The 20,215-nt window shown below is 54.3% G+C and overlaps 1 protein-coding gene across 5 annotated transcripts in view; it reads right to left on the reverse strand.

Annotated features, from left to right (window-relative positions):
* ATP2B2 (ATPase plasma membrane Ca2+ transporting 2) overlaps nucleotides 1-3,283 on the reverse strand; it is a 136,824-nt gene extending 133,541 nt beyond the window's left edge. For 3 of the 5 annotated variants that reach the window (XM_055556986.1, XM_055556989.1, XM_055556987.1), the window contains exon 1: nucleotides 3,121-3,281. The gene's annotated coding sequence lies outside the window, so the exon portion shown is untranslated. Of the gene's footprint in view, nucleotides 1-3,120 lie in introns of all 5 variants that reach the window. The other 2 variants (XM_055556990.1, XM_055556988.1) reach the window with 2 other exon arrangements.
* Nucleotides 3,284-20,215: the final 16,932 nt, after the last annotated feature.

The following is a 20,215-nucleotide window of genomic DNA, read 5'->3' on the forward strand; positions in this document are numbered from 1 at the left end:
CACCCAATGTGGGTCTGCTGACGAATGGGAGGCCTGGGGAGGCACCAGCCCAGCCCTTTTCCATGGATAGCATCACTATCTTATAATTCAGGACTGTTGCTGGAAGGAGTTCTTCATGGTACAACTCCCTTGGTCTCACCCATGACCCTGGGGCAGAGGAAGCAGGCTCCCATTTTAAAGATGAGGAGACTGAGGCTCAAGAAGACAAGCAAGTTCTTACACAGGCCCCTGAGACACAGTGCTGGGGTGGTGGCGAGGCAGGGGAGGCCCCCAGGGTGCAAAGTGCAAGGCCGCGCTTGCTCTCAGGTTCCCACTGCTCCATTAGCTGTCTGCCCTGCAGTTCAAGTCTACCTGAATTAGCCATGCATCTCCCTGCCCTACCCCCACAGCAAACACAGGGCAGAGACTGAAAATCCACAGAGAGACTTCAAACCCACTTTGGCAACTTTGCGGATGATGCAGCCAAACACAACAGATTCTAAGAAGTACCCAGAATTATAGAAGAAGTTTAAAGCCAATGTCTCAGCAATCAGTTCGCTGAGCAGCAGGGGATTTGGGGGCAAACAGTTCATTTCTCACTTCCACTTATTTAGCAAACTTTTGCTCTGGGTCCACTATGTGCCTGGACCTGTGAGATGTGACGTGGATGGTGAGGAGTAGGACACAGCCCTGTTCTCAGAAAAGTTGGTGGTGTTCTCTCCCTGTGCAGCATGGTGCCTGCACAATTTCTTACAAATAATCACGATAAATTAGCATTTATGCAGCATTTTCTATGTGCCAAGCTCTGTGCTAAGTATTTTATACACATCATCTCATTGGGCTCCAAAATCATTGTGGATGGTGACTGCATCCACGAAATTAAAAGACACTTACTCCTTGGAAGCAAAGCTATGACAAACCTAGATAGTGTATCAAAAAGCAAAGACATCAGTTTGCTGACAAAAAAAGGTCCGTATAGTCAAAGCTATGGTTTTTCCAGTAGTCATGTATGGATGTAAGAGTTGGACCATAAAAAAAGCTGAGCACCGAAGAACTGATGCTTTTGAATCGTGGTGCTGGAGAAGACTCTTGAGAGTTCCTTGGATAGCAAAGAGATGAAACCAGTCAATACTAAAGGAAATTAGCCCTGAATATTTATTGGAAGGACTGATGCTGAAGCAGAAGTTCCAATACTTTGTCCCCCTGATGTGAAGAGCCTACTCATTGGAATAGACCTGATGCTGGGAAAGACTGAGGGCAGGAGGAGAAGGGGACGACAGAGGATAAGATAGTTGGATGGCATCATTGACTCAACGGATATGAGTTTGAGTAAACTCCGGAAGATAGTGAAGGACAGGGAGGTCTGGCATGGTGCGGTCCATGAGGTTGCAAAGTTGGACACACCTTAGTGACTGAACAGCAACATCTCATTGGATCCCCATCACAACTCTGAGGCAGGTACTCTCATTATCCCATTTTGCAGAAAAGAAAAATGAAGCAAAGAGAGGTAAAGTAACCTGCCCAAGGTCACTGGGGCAGAACACAGCAGAGCTGGGATGCAAGTTCAGTGAAACGTTTGGTGGGTGAATGAACGAAGACACAGGGGAGGCCATGCGGGAGGCCTGACGACAGCCGGGTGATGTGGTTGGTTAAACGTGACCGTGCCAAGTGCCCTCAGAGCTCCAGAAAGCAGTATCAGGCTTCCTGAGGGCGGGGCTAAGAGCAGGTCAGGGAATCAACTGTGCTTTTGGGCAAACCTGGGCTGCAGGCTTCCAAGCAGAGGGTGGCAGTGACAGCCGCTGTATCAGTTAGCAGAGCCAGGAAGCTCCGATTTCTCCCTCTCTGAGTCTGACCACGTGCCCCGCCTATAAAAATATCCCAGGCCCGCGGCCCCTTATACCCCGAGAAAAGTGGGCTCTGAGACAGGCCGGCCCTGGGCAGGTATGAGATGAACGGGAGGCCACTCCCAGACTGCCCTGGTCCAAGGTCCCATCCCTGAGTCCTCCTGCTTCCCGGCCACACAGTGACCACAGTGACGGGGCTCCAGTCCCTCAGGGAGGGGGCTGCAGCTGGACACCCTGACACCCAAGCCTCCCCGGCTCGCGCCTTGGTTGCCAGGCAACTAGGCAGCTTAGGTTTCGGGGGCTGAGGACAGGGCTCGGGTGAGGGCGTCAGTTAATAATAATAGATATGGCCCAGCCCAGTGGGGCCGCTTGAGATACACAAATCTCAGACCTGGGCAGGACTGGGGTAGTCCTGTGGCCATTTTGCAGATGGAGAGACTGAACCCTGGGAGGGAAAGGGAGTTGCCTGAAGTGAGCAGTGAGTTAGTGAAGAAGGCAGGATCGTCTCGCTGAGAAGACTGGAAGACAAGTAACAATTCAGAAAGTGATGGCAAATGCAGCTGCCCTGTGCAGGGCACTGGCTGTGCACCTGGCACCATGCCAGTGGCTTCTCCCGCCGCAGCCGAACTCAACCTCAACACAACAGTGAGGGGCAGATGCTTGTTTTCATGCCCATTTTGCAGATGGAGAAAACGAGGCTCAGAGAGACTGCAGCCTGCTGGAAACCGTCAAGCTGGTGAATGACAGACGCCAGTCAGAGTGACTCTGAAGCCTGCAGGCTCTGCTCCCACTGGTGCTGAGGAGGACGAAGGAGAGGATGGGTAAGGACTGAGGGACCTGCCTCCAGCGGGTGGTCTCTGATCTCTGCAGCAGACCCCGGAGAGAGAGGCTTAACAGTCTTCCTGACCCAACTCTGAGGATGCTGAACTCAGAGGATTAAGTGATGGTCCCCAGGTGACCTAAGTAGTAGGTAGACATGCAGGATTTGAACCTACATCTCTCTGGCTTCAAGGCCTCGGCTGACCCACTTTGCCCAGTTCACTGGCAGCACCCTGCTTCCAGGCCTCCCAGCCTCAGCCATCTCTGCCCCACCCTCCCCGGCAGTGTGAGATTTCTGGGCGACAGGACCCCATTTTCCAGCCTGCAAGAGAGCCAGCAAGCCCCAGCACTGAGCCATGACCTTTGATTCCATCAGACCTCTTTTTTCAGTGGCCCACACCCCCCACCTCCAGCAACCTGAGCCTGGGCTGGATGGAGACAGGCGGGTTGCCATGGCGACAGCACATCGGATACTGACCTGGGGACCCGCCGGCAGCGCAAGGGAGCGGGAGGCCTGGCCTCAGAGGGATGGCTGGAGGGCGGAGGACAGGGGGCCCGGGGGGCCCTGTGGCGGCCGGGGCTGCTCTGTGGGCCAGTCCCGGCACACGCTGCTATTTATAATTCTGCTGAATGGGCCCAATGACTTGACCCGACGTCCAAGGGCCGGGAAGCCCACAGCTGCACAGAGGGGAGGAAACAGCTCAGGAACCTCCACCCCACTACCCCACCCCCGGCCCCCAGCTCTGAGCGCAGGGCTGAGGGAAGTGGGGGAGGCCGGGACCTCTCCCCTACTGCCTCCGTTAGCCTCGACACCCACCCATCTGGGCAGCCCTGCCCCGTCTCTGTGTGCTGCACCAGGCTTGGCCAGCGTGGGAGACTGCGGGAGAATGCTGGGCTCAAGAGCATGTGTGCAAGTGCGTGTGCGTGTGCAAGTGGGTGTGTGTGTGCATGTGCGTGTGCATGTGTGTCTATGTTCCAGGATGCCTCCCACTGGAGGGGGAGGAGGGGCGTGGAGGGCAAAGAAAGGGGAGAAAGAGAAGCTGTAAGGCAGAGAGGAACTTGAGAGGCTGGGGTAGGAGGGGAGGTGGGGGAGGAGGGGAGGAGGGGGAGGAGGGGAGGAGAAGGGGGAGGAGGGGGCGAGGAGGGGGAGGAGGGGGGAGGAGGGGAGGAGGGGGAGGGGAGAGGAACAGAGGTGGACTTAAGAGCAGATAAGGAGAGAAAGTGAGAGAGAGAGGAAGGAGGGGGCCGGGAGGTGGCCAGGAGGAGGAAGGAAGAGAAGGAGAGAGAGAGAGGGAGGGAGGGACACGGACAGACGGATACGGAGCCAAAAGGACTGACGCAGAGACACAGAGAAACTGGGACGACGGGGGACACAGCGCGCAAGGAGACGGAGGAGCGGGCCTGCGTCCTCTCCGCCCCGGTGGCTGAGCGGCCAGCCCAGAAGGCGAAACGCAGACATGTCTGCTCTCACGGGGCGGCTCCGGGTCCTGTATCGGGGAGAGGGGGCCTGGGCCATGTGCCCACACTAACTCCCTAGCCCCCTCGGCCGGGGGCCCCCGTCTCTGGCATGGGCATCCCTCCCTCCAGCCCCTGGCCAGCTGGGGGCCCAGGGCAGGGCAAGGTCGCCAGAGCCCAGCCAGGAGAGGGCTGGTAGTGGCTCCCGGGGCTTGCCGGGCTGTCCGCCCTCGGATCCGGGTTATTTTGGGAGCTGAGGAGCCAGAACCCACCCCCTCCTCCCTTGTTCACGGGCCAGTGGCTGCTGACTCAAAAATATTCTCTCAAGGAAACTATCTCCCCAAAATCCAATGTCACTTCTGCCGGGAGGCCTTCCCTGACCTCCGAGATGAAATTCTCTGCTCACACAGGCCCTGGCTGGTCCATCCGGTCCAGCGCTCATCCTGGGGACCCTCGGTCGGGATGCATCTGCCGGTCTCCCCCATCAGACTGTGAGCTCCATGTCTACTGAGCAAGAAAACGTGTACACATGCCCTCCCATGGAGCCTCTCGGCTGCTCGACACAGAGGCTTCAGGAAGAGGCCCTGGTTTATAGAGGAAGAAACCGAGGCACAGAGAGGCTGAGGGGGTTTGCTGCGGTTTCACATCTGGAAGTTGCAGAACCAAGGTTTGAGCCCAGGCAGCCTGATTTCAGAACCCAGTCACGTGGCCACCTGGCACACAGCCTCCCCTGCTCCAGGGATCACTCCACTTCCAGGGTTCGGCTCCAGATCCTTCCATGGCTCCCCAGTGCCTCTCAGGTCAAATCTACACGTCCCGCCAGGAGCTAGTTCCTTCCTCTACTTGTCCTTTAACCATCCTCTCAGGTTCTCTCCCCTGACCTCCTGCTTCTAGACCCGCTTCTGCTCTGGCCTTTTCTCATTTACTAACTCAAGATTTATTTAATGAGCACCTACTGTGTGCCAGGCACATCATAACTTACTTCTGTAGGAAAAGACAGGTTGTGAAAAGCACTATGAAGTGACGACCACATTACGACCAACTGCCGGGGGAACTTGTTTTGCCAAGTAGACAGGCAAAGGGCTGGGGCCAGCGGGTGCCAGGCAGAGGGGGCCAGCGGGTGCCAGGCAGAGGGGGCAGCGGAGGCAAAGACCCTGAGGCAGCAAGTGGGGTGGGACGCACTTTTAATAACCCAAAGCATGGCTGAGACTTGTGAGTAAGGCGAGTTCAGAAAAGGGCAGGGGCCAGACTATGTGAAGCTTCATGGCGATGGTGAAGAGGCTGGATTTTATTCCAGGTGCAGAGGGATACCTCTGAAGACTTTTAGGTGGCAGGTTAGCACAAGTCTTTGCTTTTTGTAAAACCCATCATCCTTTGGAGGCCACAACGTCGGGGTGAGAGCGGGAAGAAAGAGCAGCTACTGCGTCATCCAGGCGGGCGGGGATGGGGCGCCGGCTGTAGGGGCGGCAGAGCTGCTGAGGACCCGTGGGCAGGTGGCAGATAGGAAGCAGAACCCAGAGGACGAGCCGGGGAGACGGAGGCGGAGGAGCCTGGCCGATAAGGGCTCTGCCTGTAGGAGGAAGCTGGGTGACGGCGCCATTTACTGGGATGTGAAGCTGGGGAAGGAGCGAGTTTTTTGGGGGTGGGGGAGGGTGAGTGGGCACGATCAAGAATTCTTTTTGGACTCGTTAACTTTGAGATGCTTGTGAGATGTCCAAGTAGAGGTGCCAAGTGGCCAGTTGGATGATGAGCTGGGAGTGCAGAAGAGAGACGCAGGCTGAAGATAGAAATATGGGCATCAGCAGCTTAAAGATGGTATTTAAAGCCATGGGGCTGGATGAGATCACCAAGGGAGGAGGACAGAGCCACGCAGCCTCCTGGCTGACCCGTCGGGTGACTCCCTGCTCAAAGCCGTCAGTGGCTCTCTACTGCCCTCAGGACAAGGTTCGTCACCTGTAGCTTGACACACATGGGTCCTGCCAACTTCTCCGGTCTCATGTCCTTCGGCTGCTCACTCAGATCCTTCCTCCCATCATAAGAAGCACCTTGTGAAGTTTCACACCTCCAGGCTTTAGTTCGGGCGGCTCCCCCGCCTAAGTCCTCCTTTGGGCAAAGGCTAATTCTAACTCTGGCTCTTCTAAAGCGTTCTCTAACCTCCCAGGCAGACTTCTTTGCCACCCTGCCTCTGTGCTTCTGTGGCCTTCTGGACACACTATATCATCACTGTCTTTCTGGGAGCCCCTTGGGCGAGGGGGCGGGGGCTGGTCCATCTTGCGTCTCCGGGGCTCAGCACGCCCGAGGCTCACAGAGAGCTGCCCTGCACTAAGCACCCATCCCTGCATCACCCATGAGTCGCAGGAGTGCATCTGAGCTGTGGCGGTGGAGATGGGGGTGGGGCGCTGAGAAAGTGGACTTCATCCCATCCTTTCCACCCTGAGCCTGGGCTGTGGCTCTGAACAGACTCACAGGAAGGAAGCTGCACACAGGGAGGAGGTGAGTGGGCGTGAGAATGAGGGGCGGCCGCTGGGCACTGGGCGGGCCTCCCACCTGCCGTTGCGGCAGCAAAGGGAAAAAGTGAAAAGACAAAATCGGAGCGAGGTGCAATCAGGTTCTCTGTCCTCACTGCCGCCTTGCCCCAGGACTAGAGACTCAACTGTGCAGGAAATCAGAGAGGCCTTGGGGGCGGGGCGTGTCTGGAGGGGTCACAACAAAGCTTCCGCACACTCCCAAGCAGCCGCACAGTCAAGTCTGATGGCTTTGCGACCCTGTGGACTGTAGCCGCCAGGCTCCTCTGGCCGTGGGATTCTCCAGGCAAGAATACTGGAGTGATATTCCGGAGTTACCATGCCCTCCTCCAGGGGATCTTCCCAACCCAGGGATCGAACCCGAGTCTCCTGAATCTCCTGCACTGCAGGCAGATCCGTTACTGCTGAGCCACCAGGGAAGCCCCCTGCGTGCTCCGAGGCCACGTTTATTCTGTCTTGTGTCTGATGTTACCACCCACAGACTCCTGCAGAAAGCCCCCTCTAGTTGGTGGGCTGGGGTCAGGCGGAGGCACCTTGACCATTTAATGACCACCTCGTAGGTGTCAGGCACCATGCGTTTGTTCAAGGGCACAGACCTGGACTCTGATTCGAGACCAGCCACTTCTACATGGCCTTGGGCACATCGCTGCCTTGCTCTGGGCCTCCGTTTCTTCATCTACAAGATGGGGACATTTCCATGTGTGTGCCCAGGCTGTGACACATCGTGCAGAGTCCCTGTCCCACAGCTGTCTCCTTTCATCTTCCCAACTGTCAGAGGAGTGTCGATGTTCCCATTTTACAGGCAGGGAAACTGAGGCTGAGAGAGGCCCAGATCACAGAGCTAGGATGGACAGCACTGATGACTAGGAGCATCTCGTCTCCAAGGCCAAAGGCCCCTCCCTCTGCAACGCCCCATGCATTCTCTTACTTGTCATTCAGTCAGTAGGTTCTGGGGCCAAGAGTTGGATGCTGGGGACTCAAAGGTTATTCAGGCAAAAGCTCCACCCTCTGGGGGTCAAGCCTCCCACCACCAACTACTTCATACCCCTTCCTCTGGCTCAGAGAAACTCGGGATGAGAGGGTGGGGTAGGAACTCTCAACTGTACCGAGGAGAAATAGTTTGGGAATTCCCAGCTCACAAGCCCAGTTACTCCTTCCAGGACCAGGCAAGCAGTTAGGGTTACTTCTCTGAATCTCAGTTTCTCCATCTGCAAAATTTGCATAAATTATGTGTCCCCCTGAAGATAACCAGAGGGCAAAGCAGAAAAGCATTAGGGTAGCCTTGGCACCCTTGCAGGGTACAGCAGCTGCCTTTAGCTGTAAAGGTCTGTGTAGATTTACATTTTTTTTCCCCAAGAGGAAGCCTGCGGCCTTCACCAGCTTCTCAAAGCAGTCCCTGACCCCTCTGTCCCACAAATACCCAGCTGGAATCACTAAGTGGCGGAACCAGGTCAACTCCCTGCTTTGCCAATGAATGCCATGTAGGAACAGTATCAAGATGGCAGAGCCAGGAAATCCAGGGGCCTGGGCATGGTAAGAGAGAGCAAGATTTGAGGCTGGGACCCCAGGTTTGGGGGCCCTCAGCAAGGCAAAGCTACTTGAGAATCACGCCAGCATGGATTGAGCAGAAAGAGCTCAGATACTGGTCTTACCCAAGACCAGTATCTAATTCTTCCAGATCAGCAAGTTCCTGTCGCCTTAATTGATCAGCCTCTAGTTCGAGGAAATGAGATTTCATCTGACTCCTCCATCAGCCCCGGGGAAGGGCGTGAAGGCGGCAGTGCAGTGCAGAGAGCTCTTGTCACAGATGCACCCTCATGGCCAGAGAAGCAGACGGATGGTATAAGCCAGAGCCCAGCGAGATGGCTCTCAGAGAAGATACCTTGAGAAAACACTCAGGGGTTCATCTGCTTGGACATCCACAGCTAGACCCATTCCAGAAGTGGCCCGAAGGCACTTATTCTAGACTGGCGGGTCATAACGTGGGTGACCCCACTGGGGCCCCTGAGGGCAGACTGTGGCTGGAAATATCAGCTGACTGCGGGGTCTCACGTGTGGGTCCTCCCGCCCAGGTCTCATTACAAACGACAACCAGCTTCGTACCTGGCCCCGCTACCCCGATGTCCCCACACGTCACGCTCAACCCATCTCGAGTCCAACTTGTCCGTTTCTTCTCTTATGATAAACACTTTTCTGTGTCTTTTCTGAAAATTATGTCTTATTCCGAGGTGGTGAAGAGGTCCTCCTGCGTCTCCTTCTAGAGGTTTTAGAGTCGCAGTGTTTACGTTCAGATCTACGTGTCGCCTCAACGTTTCTCATCTACTCCTCCTCCTATCGCGGCGAAATCTACCTAACACAAAAGTTTTCATTTTAACCATTTTGAACTGTACAGCTCAGTGGCAGTAACATTCACATAGTTGTACAACCATCACCACCATCTGTTTCTAGAACCTTTTCATCTTCCCCAACTGCAACTCTGTGCCCATCAAACACTGTATCCCCACTCCCTCCTCCCCACCAGCCCCTGGCACCACCATTCAACTTTCTGTCTCTACGATTTTGACTATGCTAGGGACCTCATGCCTGTGGAGTCGCACAATATTTGTCCTTTTGTGCTGTATTCCACTTGGCGTCTTCAGGGTTCATCCATGTTCCAGCATGTGTCAGACTTTCCTTCCTTTTTAAGGCTGAATAATATTCCATCATATGTATAAACAATATTTTGTTTATCCTTTCTTCTGTTGGTGGACATGTGGGCAGCTTCCCCAATAATGCTGCTATGGACATGGATGTGAAAATATCAGTTTTCAGTTCTTTGGGGGTATATATCCGGGAGCAGAATTGTTGGATTGTCCGGTTACTCTATGTTTAATTTTTTGAGGAACCACCATACAATTTCTTATAGCAGTTATACAACTTTACATGTCCACCAACAGTGCACAAGGATCCCAATTTCTCTACATCCTTGCCAATACTTGTAATTTTCTGTTTCATTTTCATAGCCATCCTAATGGGTGCGAAGTGAAATATCATGGTGGTTTTGATTTGCGTTTCCCTAATGATTAGGGAAAAGATGTTGAGCATCTTTTCGTGTGTTTATTGGCCATTTGCATATCATCTTTGGAGAAATGTCTGTTCAAGTTCTTTGCTCATTTTTGATTTGGGTTATTTGGCTTTATTTTTTTGGTTGAGATGCAAGAGTTCTTGATATAAATCCCTTATCACAGATATGATCTGCAGGTATCTTCTCTTATTCCATGGATCATCTTTTCACTCTGTTGATAGTATCCTTTGCTGCATAAAACTTTTTGAGTTTGGTGAAGTCCAGTTTAACCAGTTTTTCTTTTGTTGCTTATCCCTTTGTTTTGGAATGAAGAAATAATTGCCAACCCCGCCCCCCCCCCCCACACACACACTCTGTTTTCTTCTCCCTCAGTTCAGTGTGTGCATGGTGTGAGATAGGAGTTCCTATCTGAAATCCAAGCCTTAACCTTCTCCACGCTCACCTCATTCTCCCATAGGGTTCACTGTCCCCATGAAAGGCCTCATCCTCTCTCCAGGTGGGCAGCTCAGAACACAAGAGTCACCCTGTCCCTTTCCTCTCCATCATCCGAGTCCTGTTGGTTTCGCCCCTTCCAGTATTCTTGCCTGGAGAATCCCTTGGACAGAGGAGCTTGGGGGTCTACAGTCCATGGGGTCGCAAAGAGTCGGACACAACTGAAGCAACTTAGCATGCACATTTCCTTGAAGCCACTCCCCGCGCTGCGTCTCCACAGCCCCTGCTCTGAGTCTTCCTCATCTCTTGCTTGGGTGAGTGCAGGAGCCCCTTAACTGACCTCTCTCGTTCCACTTGGAAAAACAAGTCTGTTTATACCACATCCTCCTCATCTCGTTCTTAGGATAAAAACAAAAGTCCTCACTGTGACCTTTGAAGCCCCAGGTGGCCCACCCCAGGTCCACCAGCTCCACCCAACACCCCATTCCCTCACTGTCTCATTCTCCAGCCACGCCGCTCACTCTCCCCACCAGGCCTTTGTCTGTTCTGCTCCTGGGCCTGAATGCTAATGCTGCTCCCGCCCCAGAAGCACCCAGCAAACTCCTACTCACCCTCCTATACTCTGCTCAATCCCACCTCCTCGTGGGCCCCTTCCCGGACTCACCTACTATGTACTCTGGTTGTATTTCACACGTATTCGTGTGAGTGCTGGATTCATGTTCGACACTAGACCGCTGAAAGCAGGGCCCGTGTCTGTTTTTTAATCACTGGTACACATTCCTAAGGCCTCGCACAGTGTGAGTACGTAGTAGATCATCTGTAAATCATTCGGGAATCAAGGAAAGAAAGAAGGAAGGGAGGGAGGGAGGGAGGGTGGATGCTTGGAGTGAGAAGATTGATTGCCTTGCTTTACAAGATTCTTTCTAAGATGGGAAGCTATGGCACTCATCATTTCTGGAGGGCAGGGGGAGCGCTCACTTTGAACTTATTATGCGTGACAAACACAGGCAGGCCCTTGCTCAGGCTCAGTTTCCTCATCCATAGAGTGGGGATTACAACATTCCCTTCTAAGACTGTCATATTAGAAGAGATGATGTATGTGAAAGTGCTGAGCCCCAAACAAGCGCTCTGTAGACGACCCTGAGCCCAGCCATGCCCCCAGATCCAGCCAGTCTCCTAGCTCCTCTGTGCCTTAGTCTCTTCACTTCATTAGTTGTCAGATTTGGGCACGGACACATCCCTAGAATGATACATGGAGACCCAAGCCCCCTTTGAGGCATGCAGTCTTTGGGAATTGCCCTCAGGTACATGCCTGGGAGGCTTAACTCAGATATTCTTTGATCTAGCCATAGCTGAAGCCCAGTAAGAGCAGAAACCTTAGAAAAAATGCTCATGACTTATCTGCTTGAACATTTGTTTTTTTTCTTGTTGAAAGTTTGGAAATGGCATGAGACTTACTCTAGCCTGGTGAGTCAGAGGTGGGTGGGCCCACACTGGGCCCACTTCCCACTACAAGCCTAGATGCTGGGCAACTCTTCTCTTGCATGTGACTTGAGTAAGTCCCCCTGGTAGGCAGGGCAGACCCCCTGAGCTGCCCTTAGGCACCAAGAGGAGGCCAGGCCAGGTCCTGAGAAGCTCTGGGGCCTACTTAGGACCCTGATGTTGCTCACAGGGGATATGTCCTGCCATGGACGCAGCAATGAAGGAAGGGGCAATGAATGGCCATGGCTGAAGTAGGGGCTTCCTCAATTCTGAGCTTCCTGCTGTCTGCTGGGTGGGCTGCCTGCCCCCCTCAACTCTCCTTTCCTCAAGCTGAGGAAAGGGGCTCCAGGCTCCAGGCTCAGTGGGCCCCTAACTGGGAGAGGAGTCCAGAAGGACTCCTCCTGCTCAGGGGGCTCATGCTATCTGGGGAAACAGGCCCTACCTCTAGGGGCTGCCTGTCGTCTTGTCCCTGACACAGAGCTTCCTCCCATACCCCAGTCCCTTCAGGGTTGAGACTGTTCCAAGTCTCTTCCAGTGACCCTACTCCCATCTCAACCCCAGGTTTGTCCAGGCTCTCTTCCCAGTGCTCCCCTCCCCAACTCCTAGTCCATCTCCTTCCCTCCACCTCTACATCCATCATGAAAGCCCACCTGAGTGACCACACTAGCCTCCTCACTGATTTCTCTGCTAATCCCTTGCTCTGACAATTCCTTCACCACACAACGAGACTGACAATTTCTAAAACATAAACTGGATCAGGTCACTTCCCTGTTTAAAACCTTCTATGGCTTCCAGCACACTCAGAATGAAGTTCAAAGTCCAGACTCTACAAGACTGGACCCAAGTGCTCTGGCTCTGCAGATGGCTCCCTTCCCCTCCCACATATTTCTCTCTCATGATTTCCGCCCAGCCTGCTCCCATCTGCCATGCTGGACCTTACAGCAGAGCGTCTTTTTTTTTTTTTTTTTTGCAGTTACAGACACATAGGTCACCTAGCTGGGGCTGCTGTGACCTTCTTGAGAATGACGATAACACAGATGCAAGCAGAGATGACGAATGAGAAAAGTCATTTGAGCGCCAGGATACAGCCATGCCTGAAGTCAACACGTCTTTTTTTTCTTAAGTTAACTTGAGTTGACATTTATACTACTTGCTTCTGAAAGGAGCCCCAATTAATTCAAGGCCAGCCCTTCCTCACCCCACTCTCCATCTCCTCTTCTGCTCCTCCGACACGCCAGCACCCCCACCTCAGGGCTTCTGCCCATGTAGTTCCCCGTTCTCCCAGATATCACACGCCCCAGGTCCCTGCTCAAATGTCACCTCCTTAGAGAGGCCTGCCCTCCCCACCCCATCAACAGTGACAAGCCTGATCATCACCCCCTACTCCCTTATTCTGGCTTATTTTAAAAAAATAACTGCTTCAACCATCATGAACATTATGTGTTTACTTACTGTCCATCTCCCTCCACTAGGGTAGAGATTGTGTTAGGATGTCCCACTGTCCTGATTAGCTTGAGAATGGGCGGTGGGGTGGGGTTGGTTTCTGAGATGCAGGACTTCTATTTCTAAGGCCAGAACGCCCTGGACAATTTGATCATCCGTGACTGCTCAGTTGGTTTACTATAAAACCCCACTTCTCAGACCAGGGCTGGCGCACAGCAGATAATCAGTACCCGGTTGACTGGGTAAATGAGTGCCAGCCCTGGGCCAGGCGGGGCCACGCTGTGTTTATGCAGGCTGTTTTGTTTCCCCCTCATGAGCAGCCTGGGAGCTGGGCTCTATTATCCCCATTTTACGGACGAGGAGCCTGAGGCTTGGTCACCTTGCCCAGGCCACACCGCTGGGGAAGCAGGACTGGAATCCACCTGAAAGTCAAGCCCGTCACTGTACCGCTGTGCACACCCCCCAGTCACAGCTCGCTCTGCTGATGCCAATTGACCCTCAGCCTCAGCCGTGTCTGGGCCCAGAGCAGCTCAACCCCTCACCTCACCCTACCCAGAGGGGTGAGAACTAACCCAAGGGCAAACTGCTCTCGGCCAGGCTGGTGGTGAGAGGAAGGAGAGAGTGGGCAGTGCAGGAGCTGGACTTGAGGTGCGCCGAGACCAGAACCCCCAGCGTGTGGCGACTGCTGCCCCGACCTGTGCGTCCCCAGGCATTTCCGGTCCAGAACCCCTGGCTTTCTGCAGGCCTGTCAATCACAGCTGCCTTTGCAGCTGGTCCCCAGCCCTGTGACTGAGCTGGAAAAGCCTGTCTTCTGCCCACCCACCCACCCACCAGGGCCTAACTAAAGCCTCCTTCCCACCAGTCAATAGAAAGGCCCCTCTGCCATCACAGACTCACTGCGTTCCCTGCCCCCCAACTCACCATCAGAATCAGCGGAACAACTGTGAGGGGTGGGGTGATGCTTTCCCCAGGCCAATGGAACTCTCATCTGGCCCCTGCAGGCAACCCTGGTGACGGGAGCTCTTTCTCATCTCCATTGCGTGGATGAAGAAACTGAGGCCCAGAGAGGCGAAGTCGCCTGCCCCAGGCGACATAGCTCAGAGAGACAGAGTCAGGGCTGTCTCCCAAGCTCACACATTGCCTATCTATTCTATGATGGAGATGATCTGAGTCTCTGCTGTTCACAGAGCCGGGCACTTCCCACATGCTAGTTCTCATTTCCACTTTGCACGGTAGGTATGTCTGTTATTCAGTTGCTCGGTTGTGTGTGACTCTTCACGACCCCATGGACTGTAGCCCGCCAGGCTCCTCTGTCCATGGAGTCCTCCAGGCAAGAGTACTGGAGTGGGTTGCCATGATCCACTTCTCCAGGAGTGGTAGGTACAATCGTGTCCATGTTTTGGAAGTCAGACAGCACCGGAGTGAGGGGACTGACCAAGGTCCCACTGTCCAGATGTTTCCTAGGGAAGCCCGTCCTACCGAATGGCTTCCCTCCCTCCTTTCCTTCCACACTACCCACCCACCTATCCACCCGTCTCACCACCAATCAGCGTTCACTGACCGACAGTGATGTCCACACCAACCCCAGCTTCTGGTGCAGAACAGCTGGAAACCCCTTCTGGAGAGGCTGCCCGGACTTTGAACCACCATCTCCTGGGTCCTCCCAGTGATCTACTTGGGAGTCTCTCGCTGGGGAGTTCTTCATTCTGGGATCTAATCTGCTCTCCCCCTGCCTGGCCACCAAGGAGTTGTTTTTTCATAACAAAGTGGGGCGGCAGAAGGGCCACGGGAGGTTTTCATAATTCCATCGTTGGAAATTTCCACGGTGGTGGAAAAGACCTGCTGGCCACTCTCCAAACACCTCTCCTGAAAAAACTTCCAAACCCAAATGGCTGGACTGGGCCCGCTGCAGTCCTGGCAAACGCTGGAGCCGCCCACGGTAGGGCCCCGGGCCAGCGTGTGGGCATCGGCCCCCCAGCGTGGAGCTGGGCATCAGAGGCCCAGGGCTCAAGGAAAAATGGGGAGCTTTTCCTCTCTTGGAGGGATGTGTGGAAGAACAAAGCAGTCACTTCCCTGGGAGCCAGTCACAAGCCTGGAGTCCGTTTTCTCTGCCACCCACTCGCTGTGTGACCTCGAGCAGTTACTAGACCTCTCTGAGCCCAGTTCCTCCCCTGGGAAAGGAGGCAGGGGGTGGGCAGCTCTTTAAGGTCTGAAACACGTGGTGACGTGTGGCTGGCTCTGACTCCTGAGTTCTGAGGCCAGGAAGGGAGCAGAGAGACTGAGCCCATGGGAACTCTTGAGCAATCTAAAGGGCCCAGAGGGAGAAAAAGGACCCACAGGTCCTGGAGGGTGGGAGCTTGTGGGTGAGATCGCAGCCTCCTCACCACCCAGCCACTCTCTACCTCTCCCATGGGCATGCAGTTCGCCCAGCTGCCTTCTGTGAAAGGAAGGGACAGACAGGGGGGTCTGGACAAAGGTGAGGAACTTGGGGAGTTGACCCCCACCCACAGCCATCCCTGGAGGTCTCGGTGGCAGTCTGAGCTCTACACAACCACCCACTGCACCCTCTACCCGCTGCTGCCTTGGTGGTTCCTGCCTGCTATCCCCAGGTGCCCCACTCCCCGCTCAGACCTCACTCCTTTGCTGGGCTGACCAGGCCCTCACCCTGTCCTGCAGAGGCCCCCAGGGCCCCAACTCCCTGCTACGTATGGTAGGAGAGGGGGCAATGACCCAGAGGATCACCTCTCTCTCCCCCTGCCTGCAACCTCTCCTCCCAATGCAGGAAACCCCCTTATTCATCAAGGCCGATTGGGGACCACAGCCTCCACGAACAGCCTAGGAAGAAACCCTGCAGGTTAGGGACAGTGGCGACTTCCCGTGCAGTCCTGGGTTTCTGCCCCACTAGGCAGACGCCTTCACAGCTCAGAGTCTATTTCCTCAGCCATGCGGTTGGGGGTGCAGCCCCGGCCCTTCCACTGTCATCCTGAGGGTGGGAATGAGAATGAGCTAGCAGCGCTGGGCCCAGAGGCTGGCCTGGAGCAGACCCTAGGCGGACCTGACCCGGGTGGACCCCCTCTGTGAAAGTGCCTGGGTCCGGACCCAGCTAGATGAGGCGGTGGGGCGGTGAGGTGAGACGGGGGAGGTGTTAGGAGGCTGGGTGGCCATTATCATCCCTGCCATCAGAGAAGCACTGTCTACTTTTTAAACTGAGCACTTGGTATGTGCTGGGCTTCCCAGGTGGTGGTAGCAGTAAAGAACCCACCTGCCAATGCACGAGATGCAAGAGACACAGGTTCAGTCCCTGGGTTGGGAAGATCCCCTGGAGGAGGAGATGGCTCCCCACTCCAATGTGCTTGCCTGGAGAATCCCATGAACAGAGGAGCCTGGCGGGCTGCAGTCCATGGGGCCGCATGCATGCCAGGCTCTGAATCCCATGGACAGAGGAGCCTGGTGGGCTGCAGTCCATGGGGCCGCACACATGCCAGGCTCTAAATCCCATGGACAGAGGAGCCTGGCGGGCTGCAGTCCACGGGGCCGCACACATGCCAGGCTCTGAGGTTAGGGCCTCTTGCAGCTCCCTCACTAAAGTCCTGCCTGGAAAGGTTTATCAGCTCATTTTACAGCTGCTGAAACTAGGTTCAGAATGGCGAGGCCACCAGGCTGGTGGGTGACACGGCCAGGGCCTTTACCCCTGAGCAGTGCGCTGAGGAGGGTGCAGGTGGGGAGCAGTGGGGTGACAGGGGGCTTAAAAGAGGAGGCAAGTGGTGGTTTTGTGCCCCCTTCCCTGGCGGCTGCTCAGGGCAAGCTGAGTGCACCTGGCGCAGCCCCTTCTGGCTGGGTGAACCCTCAGCAGGCTCCTCTCCTGCCTCCAGCCCCTTTTGCTTTCAGCTCGTCTCCTTGTGTCTAAAGCAGGCCCTTGTGATTAGAGCAAAGAAACCAAATTTACTCTGCCTGTCTCCACATTTTCTCCAGGGGTGGACAGGGATGAGCGTGGAGTGGGGTTGGGAAGAAAAGGGCTGCCCATCCCCACTGCCCACTCCACAGAGTCACAGAGGCTGGCTTGTGGACCCCCTGTCTTGGCCTGCTTGCTCCCCTGGTCCCGGGCCAGTCCCTTAGCCCAGGATCAGCTCTCAGAGCCTGGGAGTTGGGCGATCAGTCTGCAAGGGTGCTGTGTGCCAGTGGCAGGGGAAGGCCTCTGCAGAAGCTTCTGGCAGAATCCGCTACCTCTGGAAATGGGGCTGAGAGGTGGTGAATGAGATGAGGGGGGCACAAAGATGCACAGGGCAGGGGCCACATCAGCACCCTGAAATCCCACCTGCATCCCACCGTTCCCCCATCCAGGGTCCTTCTGTGAGTGCCCGCTGATCACGTGCGGGACTTGGTCATGCAGATGTGGGTTCGGAACCTGCTCTGTCACTTACTAGCTGGGCAACTCAGTTTCTCTGTCTACAAAATGGGAATTTCCTCAACAACTGCTCAGAACTGTTGCAAGGATTGAATCAAATGAGAACCTCTTCCCATACAGCAGCCAAAGGGGCCTGTATGTGAGTCTCACCCCTGCTTAAGGCCCTTCAGTTGTCGTTCAGTCTCTAAGTTGTGTCCGACTGTTTGTGACTCCATGGACTGCAACACGCCAGACTTCCCTGTCCAACACCATCTCCTGGAGTTTGCTCAGACTCATGTCCTTTGAGTCGATGATGCCATCCAACCATCTCATCTTCTGCCCTCTTCTGCCCTCAATCTTTCCCATTCTCAGGGTCTTTTCCAATGAGTTGGCTCTTTGCATCATGTGGCCAAAGTATTGTAGCTTCAGCATCAGTCCTTCCAATGAATATTCAGGACTGATTTTCTTTGGGATTGACTGGTTTGATCTCCTTGCTCTCCAAGGGACTCTCAAGAGTCTTCTCCAACACCACAGTTCAAAAGCATCCATTCTTTGGCACTCAGCTTTCTTTATGGTCCAACTCTCACATCCATGCATGACTCCTGGAAAAACCATAGCTTTGACTATAAGGACCTTTGTCAGCAAAGTAATGTCTCTGCTTTTTAATATGCTTTCTAGGTTGATTATAGCTTTTCTTCCAAGGAGCAAGCATCTTTTAATTTCATGGCTACAGTCACCATCTGCAGTGATTTTGGAGCCCAAGAAAATAAAGCCTCTCACTGTTTCCACTGTTTTCCCATCTATTTGCCATGAAGTGATGAGACCAGGTGCCATGATCTTAGTTTTTCGAATGTTGAGTTTTAAGACAGGTTTTTAACTCTCCTCTTTCACCATCAAGAGGCTCTTTGGTTCCTCTTTGCTTTCAGGGCAAGGATCAAATTCAAAACCCATTCCATGAACTATAAAGCCCCTATGATCTGGTCCCTTACTTTTTCTTCTGCCTCATCCACCTCTCTGCCCTCTGAACACTCTACCGCAGCCACGTGGCCTCAATCTCTGAACATGCCTAGCTCCTTCCTGCCTCAGGGCCTTTGCACATGCTGGCTCCTTTGTTGGGATTGCTCCTCCCCCTGATGGTGGCATGGTCAGGTATTTATCATCTCAAATGTCACCCCCTCAGTGGAGGTCTCCCTGACCATCCTACTCAAGCTGCTCATGTGGCCCCTTCAACTGCCCTGTTAATTTTGTTTGTAACACTCACCACTGTCTGGAATTGTTTATTTATTAGTGAGACCTGCCCTGTGTCATTCACCACTGTATTCCCATTGCCTCAAACAGTGCCTGGCATGGCGCAGAAGTCCAAGAAATACTTGTTAAGTGAATGAATGTGTAATGAGCCTGAAACACCGTGGGCATTAAATGCTGGTTCCTTTCCTTTTACTCATTCCCAGCATAGCCTTTCCTCCCAGGCCGGTGCACGTTCAGTCACGACACACGCCCCTGGCGTGCTGCAGTCCCTGGGGTCTCAAACAGCCAGGCACAACCCCCCCAACCCCAAGTAAATATCCAGATGAAACCAAAGAACACAACTCTCAAACAAGAAAACTCTGAGCTGGAAGGAGGATGCTAAGGTCTTGTCTGGCTTACTGGAGGGTCCCCACTGAGGCTGCAGGAAGTCCAGGTCTCTGGAAAGAGCAGAGAGCAGCCCTTTCCTTCTCAGCATGAAGCTGGGGGGCCACTGAGCCCCAAGAGTAACTGCATCCTCTCTCTGGTTCTGAGACACTCCCTCCCCACCCCGTGCAGGCTGAAAATGTGTGCTGCGGGCAGAGACCATGTCCGGTTCATTCATACCAGGCCCCTGGTGCCCTCACGGAGCAGATGTGCATAGAACACCTGTAAGTATAAATGAATGAAGACAGAGGATTGGACAGCAGGCGACAGAAAGGATTGGTAAATTGGCGTCCACAGAGGTTACCAGCTTGGGACACGGTGCAGACACTGCCCAGAGCCGCCTTCTGATGGTGCCTCCAACAGTCCTCACGTTCCATCACGCCCCTGCTCAAGAACCTGCGGTGGCTCCCACTGCCTCGGAGAAAGTTCAGATTTCTTAGTCTGGCATTCGAGTCCTGCCTACTTTCCTCTCTCTCTGCTTGCATCCATCCATCCATCCATCCTCCCCTTCTAGCTGCCCATCTATCCAGCTGCCTGCCTGTCCATCCATCCATCCCTCTGTCCTTCCACCTACCCACCCGCCTACCTGTACTCCTTCCTCCCTCTCTCCATTCCTCCACCCAGACGTCCACCCACCCATCCATCCTTTCATGCAACGTTGACTAAGTGGTTACCAGGTTCTAGACAGCGTGCTAAGTGCTGGGGTTAACCTAGATCTTCAACTCTTTAATAAATCTGTTTCAACAAATATCGATCTGCAGATCCTGTCTGCTCTACCTTCAAAACACACCCATGTGACCACGTCTCATCACCGTCACGTTTCTACCCTGGGCTGAGCCACTGTCTTCTCGCAGAGTGCTCACTGATCTCCCTGCTTCTCATCCCCTCACCCCACCCCAGCCTGTTCTAGACACACGGTCAGAGATGAATCAAGTCCTCTTGTATTCAGAACCTTCCTGTGGTTCCTGCCCCTCTCTGAGGAAAACCCAAAGTCCCTGAACGGCCCACGAGGCCCTACATGATCTGCACCCCTCCCCTACCCATTACCTCTCCAACCACATCCCCCCGCTCCCCCTCGCTCACTCCCCTCCACCCCACTGGCTTCCTCCCTGTTTCT

The sequence above is a fragment of the Bubalus kerabau genome, chromosome 20 (assembly GCF_029407905.1).
Source record: "Bubalus kerabau isolate K-KA32 ecotype Philippines breed swamp buffalo chromosome 20, PCC_UOA_SB_1v2, whole genome shotgun sequence".
Classification (NCBI taxonomy): domain Eukaryota; kingdom Metazoa; phylum Chordata; class Mammalia; order Artiodactyla; family Bovidae; genus Bubalus; species Bubalus kerabau.